Source organism: Eriocheir sinensis, chromosome 6 (genome assembly GCF_024679095.1).
Source record: "Eriocheir sinensis breed Jianghai 21 chromosome 6, ASM2467909v1, whole genome shotgun sequence".
Taxonomy (NCBI): domain Eukaryota; kingdom Metazoa; phylum Arthropoda; class Malacostraca; order Decapoda; family Varunidae; genus Eriocheir; species Eriocheir sinensis.
The window spans coordinates 21,512,390-21,532,468 of record NC_066514.1 but is presented as its reverse complement, the minus strand read 5'-3'; the positions used below and the strand labels follow the sequence as shown (position 1 = coordinate 21,532,468).

The 20,079-nt window shown below is 41.2% G+C and overlaps 1 long non-coding RNA gene across 1 annotated transcript; it reads right to left on the bottom strand.

The window, feature by feature from the left end:
* Positions 1–13,443: 13,443 nt before the first annotated feature.
* Positions 13,444–19,413, bottom strand: LOC126990136 (uncharacterized). The gene is made up of 2 exons (XR_007744043.1): positions 14,925–19,413; positions 13,444–14,865 (listed from the first exon to the last, which is right to left on the bottom strand). It is a non-coding gene; the product is annotated as an uncharacterized LOC126990136 (long non-coding RNA).
* Positions 19,414–20,079: the final 666 nt, after the last annotated feature.

The following is a 20,079-nucleotide window of genomic DNA, read 5'->3' as shown; positions in this document are numbered from 1 at the left end:
GGCAAAAATTCATGTCAAGCAGGATGTTTCACCAAAATTTGTTAAAGCTCGTTCAGTGCCATTTTATTACAAGGAGATGGTTGAAGAAGCTTTAGATAAGCTAGTCAAAAAAGAAGTACTGGAACCAGTTTCCTATAGTGAGTGGGCAGCCCCCATTGTACCAGTACTCAAGGCTGACAAAAAGTCTATGAGGATTTGTGGAGATTTTACAGAGCTTAACAAGCAAATTCAGTGTGATAGGTATCCACTACCCAAAATTGAAGAATTGCTGTCAGTCATTGGTAAAAGTAAGATTTTCTCTAAAACTGATCTCCAAAATGCTTACTTGCAAGTGCCTGTGGATGAGAAAAGAGGACTTTTTTGTGATTAACACACCTATAGGACTTTTCAAGTACTGCAGATTGCCTTTTGGGCTTTCCTCATCACCAGGAATTTTTCAAAAATTCATATCACAATTACTAACTCAAATAGAGGGTGTGGCAGCCTACTTAGATGATAGAATTATTTGTGGTGAAAATAAGGCTGAGCATGATGAATGACTCCCAAAGGTATTCCAGGTCCTGCGAGACCATAATGTCAGAATTAACAAAGGAAAATCTATGTTGCATGTTAACTCCATGGAGTACCTAGGTTACCATGTTTTGGGTGAAGGCATTTCTCCTTCCCCAAGGAAAATTAAGGCTATTTTGGATGCTCCTGCACCTACCTCTGTGGCTGAGTCCTGGTTGGGAATTACTTATTATTGTAAATTTGTTAGAAATTTTTCTTCTAATCTGGCACCCCTATATGATCTCTTAAAGAAAGGAGTAAAATTCAAATGGACTGCAGTAGAGGAGGGGGTTTTTCAAGACATAAAAGATGATTTGAGGAACTCAACACTGTCAACAAGCTTTGACGGAGAATCTCCCTTAATTGTAGAAGTGGATGCATCCCCTGCAGGTGTGGGCTGTGTTCTTCTGCAAGACAAGCAGGGCATTGAAAGACCAGTGTATTTTGCTAGCAAAAGATTGTCACCAGCCAAAAAGAATTATTCTCAGATTGACAGAGAAGGGTTAGCTCTAGTGTTTGCACTTAAAAGGTTTAGGTATTTCTTGCTAGGGAGACCTTTTCTAGCCAGGACAGACCATAAGCCCTTAATAGGACTGTTTGGTAAGGGAAGGCCTGTTCCCCACAATGCAAATTCAAGAATACAGAGGTGGGCTTTGTTGCTAACCCAATATGATTATGATCTTGTTCACAAGGCAGGGAAGGACAATGTTGTGGCAGATGCCCTGAGCAGGCTGCCCATTAGGAATGATTTTGAGTCAGCCAACCCTGCTGAATATGTAAAATTAGTAGAGTCACTGAATTTTGAAGACATCTCTTACCATACTGGTAGAAAACTGACCAAGAGGGACCCAGTACTTAGTCAGCTGAGTAGCTGTCTGAAATTTGGGTGGACTAATGAGGTTAAGAACCTGTTAGTAGATTATGCATCTGTGAAAGCGGATCTGAGCCTGCACAATGATGTCATTCTTTACCGGAATAGGGTGCTGGTGCCAGTGGATCTGCGTTGCAAGGTACTTGAACATTTGCACATTGGACATAATGGCATAAATGCTATGAAAGCTGAGGCAAGGAACTGGGTATGGTGGCCAAAGATAGATCAGGATATTGAAGAGGTTACCAAATGTTGTGACATTTGTTTCAAGAATTATAGTACATCAGCCAGTCCAGTCCTTGCCTGGCCCAGTGCAGGTATGCCATGGTCAAGGTTACATATAGATTATGCAGGTCCCCTTGAGAATAAGTATTTCCTTGTGATTGTAGATGTCTTTTCAAAATTTCTGGATGTTCATGTGACAAACAGTATAACCTCTGCTGCTACCATTGAATTGCTCAGGAAGTCCTTCTGTAACTACGGTTTGCCTGATATAGTTGTCTCAGACAATGCTTCTTGTTTTGTATCACAAGAAATGCAGCAGTTTCTTTAGGAGATCAGTAAGGTCCTTGAAAGAAGGGTTGAGGAAGTTCCAGAAAGGTAGTCTAAGCACTAGACTGTAGATTTTTATATAATCAGAGGAAGACAGTTCACTCAACTGGCAGCAGGTCGCCAGCAGATGTGATTAACACAGAAACAACAACCATTAGTTGAGTCAAGACTAATACATCTAAAGACAGGGTTTTAGTTCAACTGAGCCGTCAAGTTTTTCATGATGAAAGTAAACTTTTTAAAAGAGGTGATGCAGTTTTTGTAAGAAACTATGGTAAAGGAGATGCATGGGTGAAAGGGGAAGTTGTGGAAGTGTTAACTGTTAGGATGAAGAAATTACAAGGTTCGGGTTCAGGATTTTGGTAACATGTTATGGAGGAGGCGTGCAGACCAAATCATGCCTAGATACCTGGTTACAGCTGGTCCAGAGAAGTCTGAGGGTGCCGGCAGTACTAATTTACCACCTAGAAACAGTAGTGTTCCTGTACAGGGGGTTGACTCAAGTTCACCAGTGGGTTCTGGAGATAGTCATGACCGTGGATCAGGGGAAGTAATCGAGTTCCAGGACCACAATGCAACAGGGCAGACCGTGACAATTCCAGAAACCCATGACAAGGTACAGCACCCCAGACTCCTGCTGTACCGAGACGATCCGTAGAGTGCTGAAACATCCGGATCGACTCATTCTCTAAAGGTGTCTTGCTGTCGTTCCTGTAATCTTAAGTTTATATCTGGATGTCATAGTTATGTTTTTTATTATTTTCTCTGCTTTATGTAGAAAAAATAGGGGAAGGAATCTTGGGTATTCCCCTGTTGAAAGGATAGAATACGCTTGCTGCATCCCTTGTCTTTTTTATGGCGCCTGTTGTCGTGTTTCGAGCCAGAATAAACAAGGACGCCGGCCTGTCTCCTGAGTATCTCTGACCTCCTTCCTGTTCGTATGCAACACTTGTCTACGTTAAAGGGCATCTCCCATCTATCCGACCAAGCTGAAATTTTGTGCAAATCCCCCCTCCCTTGTTGTGCTTTCATTCCTACCATTATCTTTTTAGTTTCATGGTGCTGCCTACACGTACATGTACTAATAGTTGTATAATCACACACTGTCCTGCCTGGGGGTTGGGATGGCATGTTCCTCCCTTCTCCCTTGTTGTTTACCAGCTACAATAAACTATCAATCAATCAATCAATCTTGGAGGCTTTGCCTGTCTTCGTCAGTGAGAACCGAGTTACCAATCTTTGTATCGTCTGCAAATTTACTAATGCGATTATTGAGTCCAACATCCACATCGTTGATGTAAATGATGAAGAGCACTGGGCCAAGAACCGAGCCCTGAGGGACGCCACTAGTGACCGGCGCCCACTCTGAGTTAAATCCGTCAATCACCACGTACTTTTTGTTGTCTGTTGCTCAACCAATTCGCGATCCATTGGTTTACTTGACCGTCAATACCTATTTGCTTTAATTTGTAAAGTAATTTATGATGTGGGACTTTATCAAACGCTTTCTGGAAATAAAGATAGACTACGTCCAGAGATTTGGTTACGTCATAAACCGTGAAGAGGTCGTTATAAAAGGTTAATAGGTTTGATAGGCAGGATCTTTTGTTACGGATGAGACTGTGGTGACAGCGGCTAATTTGGCAGAGCACCTGGCAAAGTTTGGTCTGGCCACGAAATTACCTGAGCCACTGGAAGGATCGCGGCATTAGGTTTGAGACTGAGGAGGGATAGATCAGCAGGAGAGTTAATCTTCCAGAGAGGGAATGAGCTTCCAGAGGTGGGAGAAGAGCTGAGCAGGAGAGAGCTGTTCTGGGCTTGTGGGAGGTTGGTGGGCCACTACCCCATTGCAGGATGGCTTCGTGTTGCATGTAGCTTCATCAAGAGGAGAGCGGAAGGGATGAGATGGGATGATAAAGTTGGACAAGAGACGGTAGAGATGATGAAAGATATTGTGGAGAGAGTGTGGCGAGAAGACTCAGTGAGAGGGAGATGGTGTGCACCGAAGTCGGAGAAAGGGGGTGTGTGGTGTGATGCTAGTGGTATATTGCGACAGGAGTGATGTCGGAAATCGATGACATATAAAAGTTGAAGATGCAGCCTGGTTGAGAAAAAAAGGAGACTTTGGACACATCAATGTTGCCGAATTGTATGCAGTGCTAAAGGGAGTCAACCTGGCAGTGAAGTGGGGCCTGAGGGAGGTCGAAGTTCGCACTGACTCATCGACAGTGGTTGGATGGTTGAGGTCAATAGTGACGGCAGAGAAACGAATTCGGACGAAGGGGGCCTCTGAAATGATTGTGAAGCGACGGCTGGGGATCTTGCAGGAGTTGGTGGAGGTGTGCAGCCTGAAGTTGGATGCAGTGTTTGTCCCGTCGGAGAAAAACAAGGCAGACGCTCTGACAAGAGTGAAGAAGGCTTGGATAGGGGTGCCAAAGGAGGAGGGGGACGAGAAGGAGTTGTGCTGTGTTGGGGTGCCAAGTGTGAAAGAGCTTCATCAGCAGATGCACCACATGGGAGTTGACAGGACGCTATATTTGTGGCGAGGAGAGTCGACCCGGCGGTCACAAGGGAGAAAGTGAAGCAGGTGGTGAGGCAGTGTGTCAGGTGTCAGGTAATAGATCCTGCGCCAGTGGTGCACGAACCGGGAAGGGTAAGGGTGGAGAGTGACTGGAAGAGGTTAGCAGTAGATGTGACACACTATCGGCATCAGTTGTACTTGTCTATGGTGGACTGTGGACCTGGACGAGTGGCCATTAATTTGGAGGGAGCTGCGTGCAGAGAATGCAGAGGAAATTGCAAGAGTAATGAACGAGATTTTCCTTGAGAGGGGTCCAGTTGAGGAAGTACTAATGGATAATGGCACTGCTTTTAGGTCGCGTGTGCTGAAAGAAATGTTGGATAAGTGGAATGTTAGACGTTACTTCAGAGCTGCATATAGACCAAGCGGGAATGGAATAGTTGAGAGGCATCACCGGACGATCAAGGCCTTGGCAGAGAGAGGGCAGATTACGCCGATGGAGGCTGTGTTCTGGTACAACATGGCCCCCAGGTCAGGTGTGGATGAAACGACAGTGCCACAAGGAGCTGTTTTTCGCTACGAGTGGGACATCCTTGCAAGATTCCGTCAGGGGAGGCAAAAGGAGCTGCTACCATCAACATTGAAGAGGTTTGGGTGAAATTAAGCCCCCGGATGCAAAGTGTATATCACAGTGGAGAAGATCGAGGCACGGTGACTGATGTGCACTCTCATAACCTCAGCGTTCATGTGATTCCTCGCCATGGCTTAGACGTAAGAAGATTGATTGATAGTTTATTGTTGCGGGTAAACAACAATTAGGGAGAAGGAAGGAACATGCCAACCCAACCCCCAGGCAGGGAAGAATATGATTATACAACTAGTAATACATGTGTAGGCAGCACCATGAAACTAAAAAGATACAATGGTAGGATGCTTCCATCGGAGAGTAGTGAAAAACATGAGAGTCAAGAGGCAAGTACTGAAGATGAACAAGAGGTTGAAGACGTTGAAAGTGTACCAAGGCGATCGCAGAGAGATGACGACCAACATGGATGCGGGATTATGAGGCGGGAGGTGATGTGGAGTAATGAACCTTGAACGCGTTTTGGGATGAATGTGGTGTTATCTTTTGTTTTGGTATTTTTACTGTTTATATGTTAAATGGGTTCTTTATTTTGTAGTGTTCGTGAATTGATTTTAAGATCATGGGGGCGTGTGGTTGTAAATAGATACTTGAAGTAGGCTAGTTGGTAGTTTAGGCTCGACTGCTTGGTCGTTTCGAGACGGATTGGTTCAGCAAAGCGGAGCACTTGGCGAAGCAATTGAAATAACTAGGGAGCCAATTTTGGCAACGCTCGGGCAGTCTGCTGTTGGCGTGGGACGAAATAGGACATGTGCTGGCGTTGATGGCGTGGTGACTTGGGGTCGTGGCAGTGGATTGATGGGCTCTCGGCGATGGTGTGATGGTTTTGCTTCTTGGGCCGTTGGATGCGCTGCTGTGTTCCCTGTCTGGTCTGGAGGTTGACCGGTTCGCTGTGGGGTTGCCGGTTACTACTGGTTGGTTGTTTTCCATTCGTGCTGACTCGCTCTGTGTCATCAAAGGTGACCGCCCTGACGGAGGTGAGTGACGCGTTGTGTTGTTCTTTGTTGCAGTTTATTTGACCACAGTGAAGAAATGGAGGAGGTTAATGAGTTTAAGTACCCTGGATCAGTTATGTGTAAGCATGGTGGTATGGAGGGTGAGATAAGAGAATGGGCATTGCAAGGAAGAAGGGTGGTAGGGTCTTTGGGACGAATCATGAATGGCAGAAGTGTGAGCATGGAATTAAAGAGGGATTTGAAAAATACAATAATAGTACCAACCCTCACATATGCAAGTGAAACGTGGGCCTGGAATGAAAGTCAGAGGTCTAGAGTGCAGGCAGTGTAAATGAGTTATTTGAAGAGTGCTTGTGGTGTGAGTAGAATGGATGGAATGAGTAATGAAAGTGTGTACGAGTGTTTTGGAATGTGTCACAGGGGTGAAGGGAAGAAGTGTGGAGTGGTGGAAGAAGTGAAGCGACAGACTTTAAAGTGGTTTGGCCACATGGAGCGAATGGAGGAGAGTAAGATGACCAGGAGGGTGTATGTGAGTGAGATGGAGGGAGGGAATGTTAGAGGATGACCTCCAGTGAAATGGAGGGATAGGGTGCAAGAGTATGTTGGGGAGAGGGGGGAAAGATCCTTCAGAAACTTTGAGCAGGTAAGGAGGAGTGTCTGGATAGAGAGAGATGGAAGCTCTTCTGCCGTGGCCATCCCCTGGTGGGAGCTCCTAGGAGTAGGCACCAAAGATGAATGAATGAAACATTAATTTAAATGGGGAAATACGTTTTGGTTTACAAGTGTTTTGGTTTCCGAGTAAAATTCTGGAATGAATTAAACTCGTAAACATAGGTATGACTGTACTAATTTATTGGTGTTCAACTGCAAGCTCTCAGTCAAGTATTAAATTTTGGTTGAACTGATGCTATTGATAACAAAAATGTCTTTTGAACCAGTTGCTTATCCTAAAAGGTAAAATACTCGCCTTTGATTTATATATTTTATCAGCATGTGGTTCAGTGTGTTCCCTTGAATTTATTTTGTACACTTGAAATCCCCACACATAATTATGACAAAGGTAATGAGGTTATAGCTTCAAAAGTCCTCCTCTCAATCATAGGGTCCAATGCCTTAGCTTTTGGCTCCGACACCCTCACATGGGTTATCAGATGTTTCACAAAGATAGAAAGGGAAGGGGGGGTGGAGTTGTGCTATATGTTAAAGACTCACTTTAATGTTCTCATAACAATTCAGTCAAAACTAATAGCAATTCAGAATCAGTTTGGGTGGATGCTCACAATGTAAAAGAAAAACTAACTAGGGATTCTGTACAGGCCACCCAACCTTAGCAGGCAGGACACGAGTATAATACTACAAGAGATTGGCAGGGCGAGCAGGAGTAAAAATGTCTGTGTAATGGGGGACTTTAATTATAGGAATATAGACCAGGAAGATCTAGTGTGTGACCTGGAAGCCGAGGATTTTCTTATAGTTATACAAGATAATTTCCTTAAGCAGGTAGTTACTGAGCTTACCAGAGGAGATAACATTTTAGACTTAGGCCTAACTAATAATGGGAACTTGATACGTGAGTTGGAGGTGGGCGGAGTTAGGAAATAGTGACCACAGAGCAGTTCGTTTTAGCTTGGATTGGGCGGTAACCCGCGAACCAAACCCAGAGTTGGTGCCAGATTTTAGAAGAGGGGCTTAGAAGACACCTTGAAGAGGTAAATTGGGGAGATTTGTGGATTCATGAGGGCCAGAACTGTGGGTTGGAGAGCCAGGAGAACCAGGTAGAAATAACCTACAATAATTCAGTTAGGGTAATAGTAGAGGGGCAGGGTCAACATATAACACTTAGAAAAGAAAACAATGACCCTAAGTGGATGACTCGTGGGCTAAAACATGAGATATGTTTAAAGAAGGGAATTGTATGAAAATAAAAAATGGTGAAACACATCTCTGGGGCCGGTATGTCAAACTATCTAGATTAGTGAAGAAAAACACCAGGGTAGCAAAAAGGAACTGTGAGATTTGAGAAGCAGAAGAGGCAAAAGGTAATCCTAAAGGCTTCTTTCAGATGTATAGAACAAAAACAAGGGAGAAAATTGGACCGCTGAAAGCAAACACAGGCAAGCTAGTGGAAAATTACAACAATGAGTACATTGTTGAACGACTACTTCCTTTCAGTATTCACACAAGAGGATCGAACAACTATTCCGGAATGGGTTCAGGTGCATGAGGGTGGGGATGGCGATAAATTGAGGGATATAATCATCACCATGCAGGTAGTCCAGGATGTGATAGATAAGCTAAAGAAAAATCAGTTGACAGGTCGTGACGAGATATTTCCGCGAGTATTAAAGGAATGCAAGGAGGTACTCAATGACCCACTAACTGAGGTCTTTAAGATGTCGGTAAATACTGGTTATGTGCCCAGCCTATGGAAAGTAGCTAATGTGATGCCAATTTTCAAAAAGGGGGACAGATCAGCTGCTTCCAACTATCGCCCAATTAGCTTAACATTGGTTATAGGCAAGATCCTGGAGTCGATAATAACCAGGAACATTCGGGAGCATCTAGAGAAACATAGCTCAATTCACGACTTGCAGCATGGGTTCACGAAAGGTAGGTCATGCCTCGTCCTTCTACAATAAAGTATTTGAGGCAGCAGAGAGATGAAAACTATGATTTAATTTATCTTGATTTAGTAAAGCGTTTGACAAAGTTCCTCGCCACCAACTGTTGCTTAACCCGTGGGCTTCGGCTGTGGGAAAGCTGAGAAGTGGCCAAGAAACGACAAAATTACACTGCATTTTGAGACTAAGAAAACAGCATGGAACATACATCAGGGTACTCCTCTCATAACCATAAAGCCGTTAAAAATATTTACTTTTATTCAAACTTCATTCTTTTTGGGTGGTGTTTGTTACAAAACAAATAGTCTCATGATGCTTGGAATCAAGATGAGAGTCACTTGTTGTCTACTATAGAGAATTTGACAAGTGATTACTGTATGGATAGTTAATTCAGTCTGCCATGACCTTACAGCACCACCTATGACAAAAAAGCCCACCTCAATATCACCCGCCCACCACAGTGACCCAAGGCATTCATGGTGGGTTGTGCTATGTCACCACCGCCTACAATTAGCTCGAATTATGGGTTTTATGGCGAGCCCTTTTTAGGGTCCACCGTACCACAGCCACAACTCATGAAAGCCCTGAAAAGGGTCTGCCGACGTTCTCGGGTTAAATTACAGGCTCACGGAGTAGAGGGTAAAGTTTTGAATTGGGTCAGGGCGTGGCTTAGCAATAAGAAGCAAAGGGTGCAAATCAATGGTAAAAGATCTGATTGGGGCTGTGTTACGAGTGGGGTCTCACAAATTTGGTATCAGGTCCATTGTTGTTGATCATATATATCAATGACTTCTATAGAGGTACTAGTAGTGATGTCAGTAAGTTTGCTGCTGATACCAAGATCAGTATAATAATTGAATTGGATAAGGATGCTAGTATCTCCAGGATGAACTAAACAGATTGTATGAGTGGGCTGAGAAATGGCAGATGGAATTCAATGTAGGGAAGTGCAATATTCTGAAAGTAGGTAGGAATAACCCCTCACATAACTATTGCTTAAATGACATTCCCATAAGCAGGTCTGGGTGCGAAAGGGATTTAGGGTGTTAGTGAGCTCTGATCTCCGTCCAAGAGCACAATGCATTCAAGTTGGAAAGCGAGCAAACAGGGTGCTGGGATCCATTTCCAAGGAGCGTAAGCAACAGAAGCGCCGAAGTCTTCCTCGAACTATATTTAGCATTAGTTAGACCTCATCTTGATTATGCGGTTCAGTTCTGGTCGCCTTACTATAGAATGGATATCAAATTGTTAGAATCAGTACAGAGAAGAATGATTAAGATGTTTCAGGGGTTAAGAAACTTGCCATACGAGGAAAGACTAAAACGATTAAACTTGCATTCTCTAGAAAGGCGAAGGCTGCGAGGTGACTTGACAGAGGTTTATAAATGGATGAAAAGGTATATTAACCCTTTCTTTGCACGTGGTGCAAGACGCGACTTTCCCCTCAGGCACAGTCAGGCAGCCCAATGGGGGGGTCTCTTTTAACCTCTGTATCTCAAAAACTATTCATCACAGCTAAAAACCAAAAACCATTGGAAAGAGGAGGTCCAGATCCATAGGAGATGGTTATGTATGCCTCTCTTGCGAACGTACATGCACATTCAGGGAGTGTTGCATGTTAACACTTACCTTAGTGCGTGCGCGATGATCAGCCATATTGAGGGAACTGCGGACATCTCTCCTTGAGATTCTGGTAAGGTAGTATTGCCAACTGCAATATTTACAGCTATTTGGTCAAAGAATCAGTCAGGTGATAGGTGAAGCTATACAAAAATGCCTCTATATTGGGCAAGAACATCCACCAGTTACTCGTCCGTAGATTTGCCGCGCTGGGCTGATTTGATTTTCCACCAAATTTAGTGAAGAACCCACTCAATTGGTAATCCTGTGTTGTGAGAAATAGTGTTGGAACACACTCATACGCGGGAGATTTGAGTGCGGCTGGAGCTCGCAGCGAGCGTTTAGCACCACCAGCAAATACGCCTAACGCTCGCTGCGAACATTTAGCAATGAAAGGGTTAATAAGGTTCTGATGGTAAGAGAACTGGGTAGGACACATAGTAATGGGTTTAAACTGGTTAAATTCAGATTTAACAGGGATAGAGGCAAAAATTGGTTTACTAACAGAGTGGTAGATGAGTGGAACAGGCTGAGCAGTCATGTGGTGAGTGCCAATACAATAGTCACATTCAAAAATAGATTAGATAAATTCATGGACAGTGATATTAGGTGGGGTTAGGTTCTCAGGAGCTTAGGTTCACAGCAGCTGCCTTGTACAGGCCTACTGCCCTCTTGCAGACTCCTACGTTCTTATGTTCTTCATATAATGAATTCCTCCTCTGATTTTTAAGCTCTCTATCACAGATTAAATAAGTGATTGTATCGAGGAAAGGGTTAGGGGGGGGAGGGGGGAGTAGAAGTGGCATAGCTAGGTATCTATTAATGAGGGAACACAGCTGAGTTGAGTGGGAGGCATTAGGCTAGTGGAGATTAGGGGCATTTAGATGCCACTTACTGTAAAAATTCAATAATCTGAAAATCCCAATAATTCAATTTTTTTTAAGGCAGCTGCCAAAAATTATTTTATTTATTTATTTATTTATTTTTAATTATATCAAATCAGGTGCGAAATGCACCCAGCGGCAGAAAGCAGCAGGCACAAGAAACTGGAGACTCAGATTTAAATGTAGTCTAGGGTTCGCTTTCACAGTCACGTTTGTTTGTGTTGATCGTTACCAATGAGTGGTGATCGCCGCTACCAACGAGAAATCTGCTTTCACAGTCGCCTTTCGCGGCGCTGTTTGTTTGCATCAGTACCAGAGATTGGAACCTCTGGTAACGGAGCTCTGGTAGCCGCGAGGGCTCCCCAATGGAGTTTACCAATGACATTAATAAGTAAATAGTACAAATTCCTGCCCTCAAGTGGTTATATTATTTCTTTAAATGGATGTAAAAAAATATTACTATACAGCAACACATTGCACGGCTTCATTGGTAATATGAGAAAACAATTAGAAGAGTTTGAATGACATGAACTCTCGTCACCTGCTGACAGTAAACGTCCTGCTGAGAATTTGTTTGATTGACTGAATGTTTATTGTTGCAAAATGCACAATAAAGGAGGAGGGAGGACTTTAATACATGTCATGCACCATTATTCACTTGTTATGCCTTCTTGGTCAAACTCTCGTATTATTCCAGATAGCCTCTTATGTATGCATATGCATAGGTCATACATATAACGAAATCAGCCATGTTATGTAATGAACAAATGTGAAGCCTGCTAAATAAGTGTGAATAATGAACAAATGTGATGAATATATACAGGTGAAGAGAGACTCTTGCTGACATCTACTAAATAATAGAACTTTATTACTTGTCACCATTATGAAATAAATTTTCACCTATTATCTCTAGGAAATATTATCCCCAGGAAATATTAGGCTATCAGCAGATTTGAGCGGTGTATTACAGCGAGACACTCCACATTTTTTCATCACATCTATTCTTCTCAGTTATTCTTTATATTTATTCTTCACGTTTACTCTTTGTATATATACTCTATTTTTCACATTTATCCTTCATAATCCTCCGCTCAGCTGATGTAATGTTGACATTTCCCGCCGCTCCGGCATACCAACACTGCCGAATCACGCGCCTTCGTCTTGTCATGATCGTCACCACGCTGGTAGTCACCGATACCACGAAAACAGCGACTGTGAAAGCAAAGCGGATCAAGGCGATGGTAACGGCTGCTACCAGGACGGTAGGGCCTTTGGTTAGGGTGCATACCAGACGACTGTGAAAGCGGCCCTAGGTGTTGAATATTTGCTTGATTCTAAGACTGTCTAGTGCCTTATATCACCAGAAAGACGACTCCAACGGTTTCTACAAATGACAGTCCTGAGCCGATGCTCGAGAACAATAAGTGAAAATGACAAGTAACATATACAGTACGTTGAAATAAGTTTGTTTAATACAGTAATTAGATGAAATTACTCAGAATGAGTGAAAAGTGAATAGAGAGGGAAACTATAGTTCTAAAGCAGCCTCACCTTGACTCCATGATTGTTGGAGGAGTTCACCTTTCCAATGGCAGCTCCCTCTTGCTTGTCGTTTTTGTGAACCTGTGTTACTTTTTTGTGCCTTTATTGCCTACTGATCTACTCTTTTTACACGAACTTACCTTCCTAAAACTGTTGTTCAGTACTTAGGCATTTTAAATAAAACAACATATCCTGTCTTTATTTTCATGGCCAGTGGGGGGCACCAATTTTCATGGGGGTCCACATGCCCCCCCACGCTCCCCCTATAGCTATGCAACTGGTTAGGAGATGATGAAGATAAAGTTTTAACCCCTTCACTCCGGTGACGCCGACGTCGGCGTCTGACGGGCGTCCAACGGCGTCACCGTATGGAGAGGGTTAATCCTCTTCTAAACCTGTTAATCCTCTTCCATTCTCTCTTAATCCTCTTCTAAATCTCTTTAAGAGGAAATGGAAAAGGATTAAGAGGAATTTAGAGGAGGATTGGGAGGTTTAGAAGAGGATTAATCCCCTTCCGTTTCCTCTTGACCCTTTCCATACTGTGACGCCGACGTCTGCGTCACGGATGGAAAGGGTTAAAGGAGCAGAAACTACATTCATTGCAGCTTCCTAATCTTGATGTGTAGTAAATCCAAAGCACAGCCATTCTAATGAGATAATAAGGGAAAGACAGAAACACTGACATGATTTCTTGGCTGTCACATATATTTCCAGGATGAGACAATACATTTAATTTAGATAACCTTTCTCATGTACAAAATTATAAATCTTGATAAATTGCAAATGCTTCTAAATGAATGGCATACACTATCCAAGAGCCTTAAAAATTATTTTTGTACAAAACTAATGTTTTGCAGTCTACCATATGAAAACATTGATATACAAAAATAGTAACACAAAATAAAATTAATCTTCATTCATATCTTTTGTGCTAATGCTGCACCAGAGCCCAACCCCTCATACCCAGCCTTAAGAAGATGGCTGTGCACCAGGGACACAACACATAAAAACAAGCATGTATGTTCCATGAACATATTCTTCATTGCTAATGATTTTTCAATATATTTGATCATGAATCTCCATCAACCTGTAGTTATTTGATGTAAATGGTTTATATACATTAAGTAAACTTTCTTTGGCTGTGTTTACTAAGTAAAGTATCTCTTCTGTTGTATGACTACATTCATTCAAAAAGTCTTATACTTCCTTTAACACCTTAAATAATGCCTTTCATCAGGTATAACTTTGTGACTTCCTATCACCACTGAATTTCACAAGAATAAGTCATTAACTGTCAATGTTTACTTGTATGTATTTACCAGTTACCTGAAAAATGTATACAAATTCTAAAAAGCAGAATTTCAGCTCAGTTAAATGACATTACTTTTATATAATTCAATAAAAGTTAGGAGCAAAGCTCCATGTTAAATGGTTAGGTGAATGATGAAAAAAAGTAAGCAAAATACATTGAACACACTGTTTTTTTCCAATTACAAAAACTATAATGTACCAAAAACTAGCCAGTCACCCCAAGTACCCACCACTACACGAGTAACTAACTTCCATTACTGCTCCGTCAAGCTCAGTTGAATAAGATGGATTTACTTTGGTATCAGCCCTCAATTGGCATCACACCACTGCTTGTGAGTATAACAAAGTATTTAAAATTCTCACATATCACATGTTACTTGTTTCAAGCAAAGTCCAACAGTAAAATATAATTCCTTAAGTTTGTCAGACCACTGCTTCAGAGGAAAAAACATGTCACTTATAATCCTCGTCACAATGAAAAAAAAAAAGATATGCTTATATAATTCTTGCACATTATGCCAAACATAAATGCATTGATGAAAACACAGGTAATAAGGGTATTGGGTGCAAATAAAGCTTTACAAGTTGGAATGAACAAAGACACTACATCAAGAAATGGAGGTCAGATACATTTTATATCCTTTCTATAGTGAAACCAAATTGTCGCGTCCGTTTGGGCATTGGGTCCCGCGGGTCCATTTGTCCCCTCTGCTCTGCCACACAGTCCATTTGTCCCCTCTGCTCTGCCACACAGTCCATTTGTACCCTCTGCTCTGCCACACAGTCCATTTGTACCTCTGCTCTGCCACACAGTCCATTTGTACCCTCTGCTCTGCCACACAGTCCATTTGTACCCTCTGCTCTGCCACACAGTCCATTTGTCCCCTCTGCTCTGCCACACAGTCCATTTGTCCCCTCTGCTCTGCCACACAGTCCATTTGTCCCCTCTGCTCTGCCACACAGTCCATTTGTCCCCTCTGCTCTGCCACACAGTCCATTTGTCCCCTCTGCTCTGCCACACAGTCCATTTGTCCCCTCTGCTCTGCCACACAGTCCATTTGTACCCTCTGCTCTGCCACACAGTCCATTTGTCCCCTCTGCTCTGCCACACAGTCCATTTGTACCCTCTGCTCTGCCACACAGTCCCAACACCTATTTTTTCCTCTCATATGTTGCCTATACCTTACATATGAGAGGAAGAGATAGGTGTTGGGACTGTGTGGCAGAGCAGAGGGGAGGAAAGGACCTGTGGGAGCCAACGCCCAAACACTCGATAATTTGGTTTCACTATAGTGCTTTTGAAATACATATGCATAATACTGCATCTTCTAAAGCCAGACTTAAGAGTGGTATAAAGACAAAAAGGCAAACCTCAGTACAAGTGCGAGAGTACACAGAACATGCTACATTATTCAAATATTTAGGGTTCAAAGTAATATATGTAATATGTCACCAGTACTGGGAAAACATTTGAAAAAATATAGAAAAGAGGAACTGTATATTTGATCTCATTCTATAGAACAGACATGGTAAGAAATGGAAAAGTGGAAAGAGATGTGGAATTTGGTGATCATTTGAGAAGCAAACAGATGTAAGCATGGTGAGGTGTGGTCATATTGAGGGGATGGAGGGAACAAGTGGGGATAAGAATTTATGGCACGAGATTCGTGACTTGAGCAAGTCGATGGATCCTACCATAAGGTACTTAAAATGGGAAAGAGGAAGCCTGGACACTTGCTCAGAGGGACTTTCAATATCAAGTTTGGCGCCGTAGGGTGGGTGAGGTGATGTGGCCAGCAGGGATGATCTTGCAAAAGAGAACTAAGCATATGGTGAAGAGACTGCTAGCATGGAATGGAGTTTAGGGAAGAAAGCAATTAATTAATACCTTGGAGGAATGGAGGAGGACAGTTTGGCAGGAAAACCCTTGTTTGACTCACTCTCTAGTGGATTGAGAGACATTGGTCAGGGTCAGTACAGATGTAGTAGGGATGTAGCCAGCTATTGGACCCATAACAAAGGACCAGCTTTCCTTTTCTGGCTAATGTGTCTTCTTTTTCTTTCTCTTATACTTTTGTTTTAAATTTGTTTTAAGCTAAATTTATTCTGACTCCCCACCCTGTGTATACAGAAAGTAGTGTAGATGATTACATTTTTGGTGTCCAATGAAAATAGAGATGAAATGTAGTATGTATGTATTTCATGACATTCCACTGGCGTTAGCTCCTCTGAAGAAGTAGATACACCACAAGAGGTTGAAGCTGTATTTGCTTGGAACATGGCAGTATCAAATTTCATTTTTCATTCATACCTGTCTTTGTGGGAAGTATATAATGGGAAGTGGGAATTATGATGGTGATTTTGGGGGAAATCAGCAAGACTTACAGATAGATCCCCCTCAAAATCCTCTAAATATGCCCTGGAATTTTTCAAAACCATTGATGTCATTACTGAACAACAGATACAAAAAATGCTTGAAGGCTGTCTCTGTAGCAGCCTTTTCCAATATAAAATGCTGCACCTATGAATGTAGACTTTTCCATACACTCCAATTATTATTGAAATCCCCCCCCCCCCCCCAAAAAAAAAAAAAAATGTATTACTAGGAGTATGAGGAGGATTGTTGGATGGAATCAGCTGATTGAGGCTGCACCTGCTAAAATTGTCCATGGGGAAAAAATTGTTAAAGTGAATTTTGTCAACTAAGTGAGGAAGGGTAGTAAAATGTAACATTTGTTAACATGAATTCCTGTTGTGTAAACGTTTGCAAGGCAATTTTTGCCTGTATTTAGGTTCATACATATTTCATTATTTTTTTCAGTCATTCACTTTTTTTTAGCATACTGATTAATAATATATTAATACGGAAAGACACAGACTGATACCAAAATATTGAGTCCGTTAGCAATGTTTTACCATAGTTACTGCTACATGAGACACAAAGCCAACCTTTCTGAAAGGTAGGCTCAATGGCATCCTCATGTAAAATGATTTCTTGATTTATGTATACATGTGTCATTATTAAAGGGATTTATAATTTTTTTCAGGAAGTGCAGAAATGACACTTCATCACAATGTTTTTTTTTGCATAAATTAGGCAACATCATGGGATGAATTCTTTTGTTACCGCCATGAGTAAATAAACCAACGGTCCCTCAAATCACTGGGAAAGAAAAATAGGTTTGAGAAACACAGATATGCATTGGATGTCAAAACAATCATCTGCAATGTCCTTGAGTGGATGGCAATATTCTACTTGTAGTTGTTCATATGCAGTGCCTTCATGAGTTTATTATTTAAGTCAATTTTTTTTTTATCTTATTCCTGTAAATACTAAATAAAAAAACAAACCAAATTGTTTCAAACTCTTTCCATCAGTGTATAGTGCTTACATACAACAGTTTTATTATTTTATCAATTTAGTATCAGGACACGATTACTACAAAGAAAGGTCCAAGCTTATCTCAAATACATCTTTTTGTTAAGATGAACAGAGAATATGCTGTCAAAGAATTCTAAACCAATTGTCTCTACCAGCTTAGGATAAGTCTGACATTTCTAAACTGCAAGGCATTCAGAGTCACTGCTTGGCTTCTCAAGGCACAATAACCATTAGGAAATTTAACCCGGTAGCAGTGACGGGCCAAATTTGTGGCTTTACCGTGTAGCAGCGACGGACCAAATTTGTGCCATGATATAAACCCCTCAAAATAGATGATACATAATCTGATCACAAATGCTTGGATATATATTATGAAATGGTTTGTGTGAGGGGTGATTTTTTCTCATTTTTCTCCCATGGAGGGACCATTAAGAAACATGATCCCCGCTGCTACCGGGTTAAGTTGTTTCAATGATAATCTGTGTAGAAGAACATGTAATTATTTCAGTAGGACTCTCCTCTAGGTTGTGTATGATGCTTTGAAATAATTAAATAAAAAGTTAGATATCTTCTTAAGCTGAAGAGACTGTGGTCTAGAACACCAAAAAAACGGGGAATCATCATCTACATATTATAATCTCTTGCTCCAGAGGGTGGAGATTTTACTTAGTTAAAACAATATCAACAATTAATTATCATATATAATTTACCTATCAAATCAATCCTTGTAACTGGTAACAAAAAAAGAAACAACGATCAAAATGGAAAATTTGTGATAAAGATTTCTCAGGTATCATTACATTTGGCTGATAAATAACTTCTATTAATTTCATTAAACTGATGGACATCAATTATTTTTTTACATACATTTGGAATGACTAAGGAGTCTTTCCAAAGCAAAGTTCTTTATATACAAGATTTGAGTAACAAATTTCATATTTTTCTTTATAAATTTGTGCTTCAGCTGTAACTGGAATAATTAATATCAAAAAAGTTAAGTATTAATTGAGAGTATAACAAAGTCAATTACTTCATATTTTTTACCTTCTGAAATCTAGCAAGCCTTCATCATAGAACAATTTAAAACAGAATAATTGTATAGGCATCAAAGTTGCATAAACTCTTACTTTTGAAATATATCTAAATAAACTTTAACAATATAATATACATTTCCTATGGAGTATAAATAATTAAATGGTGTGTGTGTGTGTGTGTGTGTGTGTGTGTGTGTGTGTGTGTGTATTTACCTTGTTTACCTAGTTGTAGTTTTACAGGGCCTGGGCTTATGCTCGTGTGGTCCCGTCTCCATATCTGTATTTGTCCAACTTTTCCTTAAAGTTGTGCACACTCTTCGCTGATACTACATCCTCACTTAGTCTGTTCCAAACCTCTATTTCTTTGCAGGAAGCTATATTTCTTTAAGTCTCTCAAGCATCTTCCTTTTCTTTTTTACTGTGTCCTTGTGTGTTGCTGGTGCTTCTTCCTTCTCTTAGTAGTAACTCTTCATTATCTACTTCTTCCATATTATTCCATAATTAATCATTTGTATTAGGTCTCCCCTTTCTCTTCTTTATTCCAATGTTGGCAGGTCCATTTCCCTTGATCTTTCTTCATATGACAATCCCTCCAGTTCTGGAACCATTTTCATTGCCATCCTTTGTATTATTTCTAGTTTTTTCACGTGTTTCTTTTTATGGGGAGACCACACAGTTTCTGCAATTCCAATTTTGGTCTAATCATAGTGGTAATCATCTTTTCCATCATATCCTTATCCATGTAGTGGAATGCTAATCCTACATTTCTTACCATTCTATGCGTATCACCGAATATCCTATTTACATGACTCTCAGATTGTTGATTATCTTGTATTGTCACTCCCAGATCTCTCTTTTCTTGAACTTTTAATATTTCTCCATCTCCCATTCTGTATGTCCATTTTGGTCTCCCTTCACTCTTTTTCTTCACATTGAACTCAATCTTCCATTTCATACTCCAGTCCCAAATCTTATTAAGGTCCTCTTGCAGAATTTCACAGCCTATACTATTTTTTATATGTCTCAGCAATTTCGCATTGTCTGGAAACAGGCTCATGTAACTGCTTACTTTCTCCGGCATATCATTTATATATACTAGGAAAAGTATTGGTGCCAATACCGGTCCTTGAGGCACTCCACTATCTACAACTCTCCATTCCGATTTCATGTCCTTTACCACTGTTCTCATCTCTCCCCCTTAAGTAACTTTCCATCCAGTTCTTCATTTTTCCTTTCAGTCCTCTTCTATTTTCCAGCTTCCATAGTAGTCTTGTATGTGGAACTTTGTCAAAAGCCTTCTTCAGGTCCAAATACATGCAATCTACCCATCCATCCCTTTCCTGTGTTATGTCTGTCACTCTTGAGTAAAAGCTCAATAAGTTTGTTGCACATGAATGCCCTTTTCTAAAGCCATACCGTTTTTCTGTAATTATATTGTGTTCTAGAAATTTCGTCCATTGTTTCTTTATCACTGTCTCGCATATTTTACAAACTATACTGGTCAATGATACTGGTCTGTAGTTCAGAGGTTCTTCCTTTTTCCCACTTTTATATATAGGGACCACCTCAGCCCTCCGCCACTCCTTTGGTACT